This window comes from Pongo abelii, chromosome 2 (assembly GCF_028885655.2).
Source record: "Pongo abelii isolate AG06213 chromosome 2, NHGRI_mPonAbe1-v2.0_pri, whole genome shotgun sequence".
Taxonomy (NCBI): domain Eukaryota; kingdom Metazoa; phylum Chordata; class Mammalia; order Primates; family Hominidae; genus Pongo; species Pongo abelii.
In genome coordinates, this window is record NC_085928.1 from 99,400,283 (window position 1) to 99,406,250 (window position 5,968).

At 44.5% G+C, this 5,968-nt stretch overlaps 1 protein-coding gene across 1 annotated transcript in view; it reads right to left on the minus strand.

The window, feature by feature from the left end:
* CACNA2D3 (calcium voltage-gated channel auxiliary subunit alpha2delta 3) overlaps positions 1 to 5,968 on the minus strand; it is a 939,714-nt gene that overhangs the window by 117,750 nt on the left and 815,996 nt on the right.

The following is a 5,968-nucleotide window of genomic DNA, read 5'->3' on the forward strand; positions in this document are numbered from 1 at the left end:
ATGTGTAATCCCAGCACTTTGGGAGGCTGAGGCGGGCAGATCTTGAGGCCACGAGTTTGTGACCAGCTGGCCAACATGGTGAAATGCCATCTCTACTAAAAAGACAAAAATTAGCCAGGTATGGTGGCAGGCGCATGTAGTCCCGGCTACTTGGGAGGCTGAGGCAGGAGAATCACTTGAACCTGGGGTGGGGAGGTTGCAGTGAGCCGAGATCGCGTCACTGCACTCCAGCCTGGGTAATGGAGTGAGACTGTCTCCAAAAATTAAAATAAAATAACAACCATGGCTGGTTCTAAGAAGACAGAAAATAGAATTACTGAGGGCCCACTCTGGGCCAGGCACCCACCCTGTGTTATCTTACTTAACTCTTCAGCCATCCTGCAAGGGAGAAGATGTTTTCTCCGTTAAAGAAAAGGTACACGGCGGTTCAGTGACTTAACCAGGGCTGTGCAGTTGCTAGGACTTCTTGGAGCTGGGACTGGAGCCCTGCACGCCTGGCTCAGAGCCAGCCGCCCTGTGGCTCCCAGGCTCTCCCGTGGTTCTCAGTGGGGCTGCATCACCCCCTAGGGGTCTGTTCTGGAAGTCTGTAGAGATGCTTCAAAGTTCACAGTAACTGAAGTCCTACAACTCACAGGACAGCAGCCCCCCACCCCACTGCCCCCGGGCCCCGCACCAAAGAACAGTTCCATGTCCCTAATGGTATCGATTGCTTGGAACTCTGTTTTATGTCCAAATACAAAGTATGTCTTGCACATGGAATTTTCTAGAAACATTACTATAGTGCTGTGAAAGAGAGAGATGGGTCTTCTTTATCTTGTCTGCGGCTTGGCTATTACAGAGGTATCTGGCAGGATTTGTGGGTGAGATGTCTACATAATGGCCACTGCATTGACAGATTTTGCACCAAAGTGCAACACAAGCATCTAGCTACTTTATTCTGTATTATCTTGTAGTTATGCCCCAAAATTTATGTATTACAATATATATTTTCCTATTATAAACAACTCTCAACTAGTTCTTGATATTATAGTTGGAGCGTTCCGTAGTTTTTTTGGCAACATATAGGAAAACAAGTTACATTTTCTATGAATTTCATTTGGAGATAGTAAAGGGGATATTACAAATGATTATTTAAAAGGAGCCTTGGGTGTGAGAAGACTGAGGACTGTCCTGGCTTCAGTTTCCCCTCTGCCACCGAGCCCAGTGAGTATCCTCTTTATTTTCCCTCTCACTCCATCTTGTCTGTGGCTCGCCTCTCCTGCTCTTGCCTTGAAAGTGCAGACTTGGCTCAGGCAAACCTCACATGTCACCATGCTTCCTCTGTGCGTCCCTTCCCGTTTATTTTGGCCTCAATCAAGGTGCAAGATATTGGTATCTGAGGCTCAGCTCAACTGATGGATTTCCCATCTCACAGCTGAGCAGCAAAAGAACGGGCTCCTTTCGTGGCTAGAGAACCTGGGTCCTAGATAAGGAAAACTCTTGAGGCTGCCCTGCCACAGCCTGGAGCTGTGCAGGTCCACTCTCCTGTTGGCATATTTTCTTTGATCAAGCAGCATTGTCTTTGAATTGCTGGTAGGCTGGGAAACAGGAGGAAGCATTGCAAACTGCTTCTTCTTGCACAAAGCATCTTAATTATAATTATTGTCAGCATTATATCGCTGCCTTGCAAGATGAAGAGGGAAGGAAGGAACACTGCAATTTCACAGCATACACAGGTTCCCTGAAATGAGGAAGGGGTTGCAAAGAGTAAAAGAGCAAGGAACAGAGCCCTCAGTAGATTAAAAGGGGCCTTTGTAGTGGCTGCATCTGTACATTAAAATAAATCTCTCCCAGCACTAAAATAACATCTACATTCATTTGGGCCAGTGCCACATTCAGCATTTAAGAAATCTGACAAAACATTGCTTGAGCATGTTGAAGTTTGCCAGCTCAGAACAAAACAAGAAAGCTACCTCGGCTGTATGGAAATAGTTCTCCCAGTTCCCTACTTTTCACTTATGACTCCCATTTTCCAGCTGCACTTGAAAGAAAAAGACTTTGCCCTTTTTTCAGGTGCCAACCACTTAGCGTGGCCCTGAAATGCACAGCAAATTGCCATTGGAGGTGGTAGACTTCAAGACGAATCTTTTTCTTTTCCCCTAAAGGAAACTGCTAGAGACTCTGCATGCCTGATGAAGCCTTTAATAGCTAGAGAAACATTATTTGGGGTGGCCCTCAGGTAGACTAGACATGAATAATGCCTCATAAAAATAATTACTTCTACCCAGAGCACAGCATGCCAGATGAGCTTGGCAGGGGCCCAGTTTTCAGAAAGAATCACAGGCAAAAAAAGTCTTCCATCCAGGAGCCAGAGGATGCAGCTATCTGTGGCAGAGACCACAGTCACTTCTGTGGAGTGTGCCCCTGCAAAACCAGTTCTGAATTTTTCTGAGGCCCTGACCAACGATGTTGGGAGGTTTTTCAGGCTACTGTTTGCAACACCATTAGGCCTGAAATAAGTGACCAATGCGCTTGAGAATGTTGATAATGTACCCTGATTCCAGTGCTGCCCCTTAGGTATGGCATCAATGGGTAGATGTACACAAGTTCAGAGCTGGATGGTGGAGTGGGCCATTGAACCCAACCTGCTTATTTCATAAACCAATAATGAACGATCCAAAGAGGCTAGCAACTTGCCTGATGTGATTCATAGATGGCTCAAACTAATTTGAACTCCAGCTGAGCTGGAATAATAGCTGTTACTTTTGCCAGCTGAGCATGCATGTCCCCTTTTTTCAGCAGCAGAGACCCTCCCTCCTTATCCACACCCACACCATTTCCTTTGGGAGCTGTCATGACTTCAATTCCAGTCCATGTGGTATGTGTAGGCTTAACCCTCCACCTGCTAGGCATAGGGATGCATCCTATGCTCCTGTGCCAAAGTGATAGGCACTGACCTAAACTATATCAAGGAGAACAAGCCCCAGAACATTGAACTGAAACTTTTAGGAAAGAGGAGGTTTCTTTCCACTGAGTTTATCAATCTGCTCAGATGAATACTAGGGGCACTGGATGAGGAAGGCCTGCTTGAGAACAGGGCTGACACAAAGAAAAGTAAAACAAGAGACTGAGAAACTTGATGATTTCAGCTGAGCCCTAAATCCAACTGTACCTGAAGCTGGTTATTAACTATGGACTTTTTAGTTACATGAAACAATGTATTTCCAACCATCCCCAAATAATCAAATAATCAACTTCCTTTAATTTACTGATTTTGCTTAAGCCAATTTGAATTTGGTGGTTGTTGCCTGCACTAAACAGCTCTTGACAGATGCAACTGTAGCCTAGGTTGGTAGGAGATAAGCAAATTATCTTCATGTATAGAGATCCATCACATAAGCACCTCCATGCAGACAGTCAAATACAATAGCTGACAACAGCATGGACATGAAAGGCAAATCTGTGGCATGAATGGTACCCTTCCCTACTTCATGTCAAGTGTCTCTCATGAAACCTAGCATTCCTTCCAAGGAGTCTCATCATCCTTCCAGCATAGTACGCCTGGCAACCATGACCATCATCCAGTTGTACCAAGTTAGCTGATCATGCAGAGGTGCTCATGGTGAAACCATTGCAGGAAGATTCTACCTTTGCCCATACTAGTTGAATGTACATAGGCCCTTGAACTGCTCTTAGTAACCAAGTTCTGGACAATGAAGAAGGCAAACACATATATGCCCATGAAGGGCCTAGTTGCTAACCTCTTGGGAGTATTTTTATTTCTTTCTAATGACAATTATCAAGAATCTTCCAGTTTTTACTGAGGCCAGGTGTGAGGTGATACAGTGAGAGAATTACTCATCTGGATGGGCTCTCAAGAGGTCACCTGGAATGGACCTTGGGCTCACATCACACATACTTTCCCAGTCAAAAAGTTTTCTATCTCACTCCCTAGTCAAGACAACCAGAGGAAAGTGGGCTGGGGGTGAGAGGAGAAGTAGAAATAGAATGTCATTGTAATTTGAGGTCATAGGAAGGTCGAAAGCACTTGATGGGTGATATTCAACTGGACATCACCATCTCCTCCTTAGAAGGTCTGCCCTGTATTGAAGGACAGAGGCCAAGACTGCATTTCCTGGAATCTCCCCCATGTGTGGTTCCAGATTAGCATTTGCCAATAAGGAGCTACTGCTAGATTTAGAAGGCAGCAAAGAGACAGAGGCCATGTTGCTCTGGAGGCAGCTGCAGGCAAATTTGTTGGCAGATGTGAGGTTTGAAGCAGCTCCCTAGTGAGCGCTAGAGAACCATTTACATGGATGCTTCCTGACCCACATCCCCAAACATTGCAATGATTACAAAAGCTTCTAGTTCCCTTAGGGCTAGCATCCAAGCCCTTCATATTTGGAAGACATAGGGTAACTTCTGTTCCAAGACCAAGTCCTGACTGATAAGAGTCAGGACCTCTTATTTTCATGGGGTACAGCCAGAGCAAAAATTCTAGTTCCCTTAAGGGCTAGTATCCAGGCCCTTAATATTTGGAATACGTAGGGTAACTTCTGTTACCAAGACCAAGTCCTCACTGATAGAGTCAGGACCTCTTATTTTCATGGGCTATAGCCAGAGCAAAAATTTCCTTTGCATGCTACTAAGTCTCCACTATCTCCACACTATAATCAGGCCTATTCCCAGGGCACCAGGCCACTGTGGGGACATCTAGCACTCAAAATTTTGTGGATATATGCTGCTAACCCACAGACTCAACAGTATAGGTTCTCCTGCAGGTACACAGGAGAATGCTTCAGTGCCTCCTGAGAAGTCCTATCCCGCACTGGCAGATGCCAGCTGAGATCACCTGGAATCCTGGTATTCTTTTTCTTTCTCCCTGCTCAGCAAGTCCTAACTACAGCCTGTTATACACCTTGTTTTCTCTCTCTCAAGTTTGCATTAGCACTGCTTGGAAGATTATTCCACCCTTTTCTTCTGTTTCTTGGTCTACTGAAAAAGTTAAGAGGCAGCATAGAGTAAAGGTGGGCTCAGAATTAGAATCCAGTGATCCCACTTACCAGCTGTGGAAGGGATTTAGGCAAGTTACTTAACCTGCCTCTGCTCAGTCCTTAAGATTACGATGATGAAAATTATATCAAGCACAGTGTCTGGGACACAGTAAGAGCTCAGTAATTGTTAGTTTTGGTATTATAGTATTTTCCTAGAATGGAAGATCACTTTCATTATGGGGTTCCAGAAAAGATTAATGATGACCCAATTACTTGTCTAAGGCTCTCCAGGTAATTCTAATTATCTTAAATGCACTATGGTCACAGGCAGATTAATTTTTCACAATGCTTAACTATTTTTATTGACACAGTGTTACAATTACAGATAAAGATTATTCACACTACAGCTCCATGCCTTAAGAGTACTCTCAGTCAGGGACTAAATTGTCCCACGATTTTTTTTTTTTTTTTAATAAACCACATCTACTTCCAAAGTTGTATGTCTTACCTTTCATTTCTTTCATGATTTCAGGTGTTTAAGAAAGGATTGGATTCTTTCCATCCAGTGGAGAAGAGAGCAAAGCAACGTGTTTTTCCGAGGTTGGGCAAAATGCTAGCTCCCCCCAGGTTTGCAGCCAACTCCCACGAAAGGACGGCTCTCCTGTCATTATTTGGCATTTTGGAACAAGGCCTTGGTGAAAGTAACCTGCTCTTCTTCGTTAAGTCGAACTTTTGGTTTTTCTTATCCACTGGAAGGGCTGTTTCTAAGAGGCTTTCTCTTCTTTCCTGCTGGTAATGGCCCTCACATCCCCTCTCCTTTCATTTTCTTCCCCTCTCTATATTCTCTTCATCCAACAAATACTGACTGAGGATCTCTGTGCTGGGGACACAGTGAAGGATGTGACAGCTCAGGTGTTCCCTGGGCTAAAATCTCTGAAGGTATACAGATATTATGCAACCAATAATCACTGTGGTGGTCTGAAGAGACGTACAGG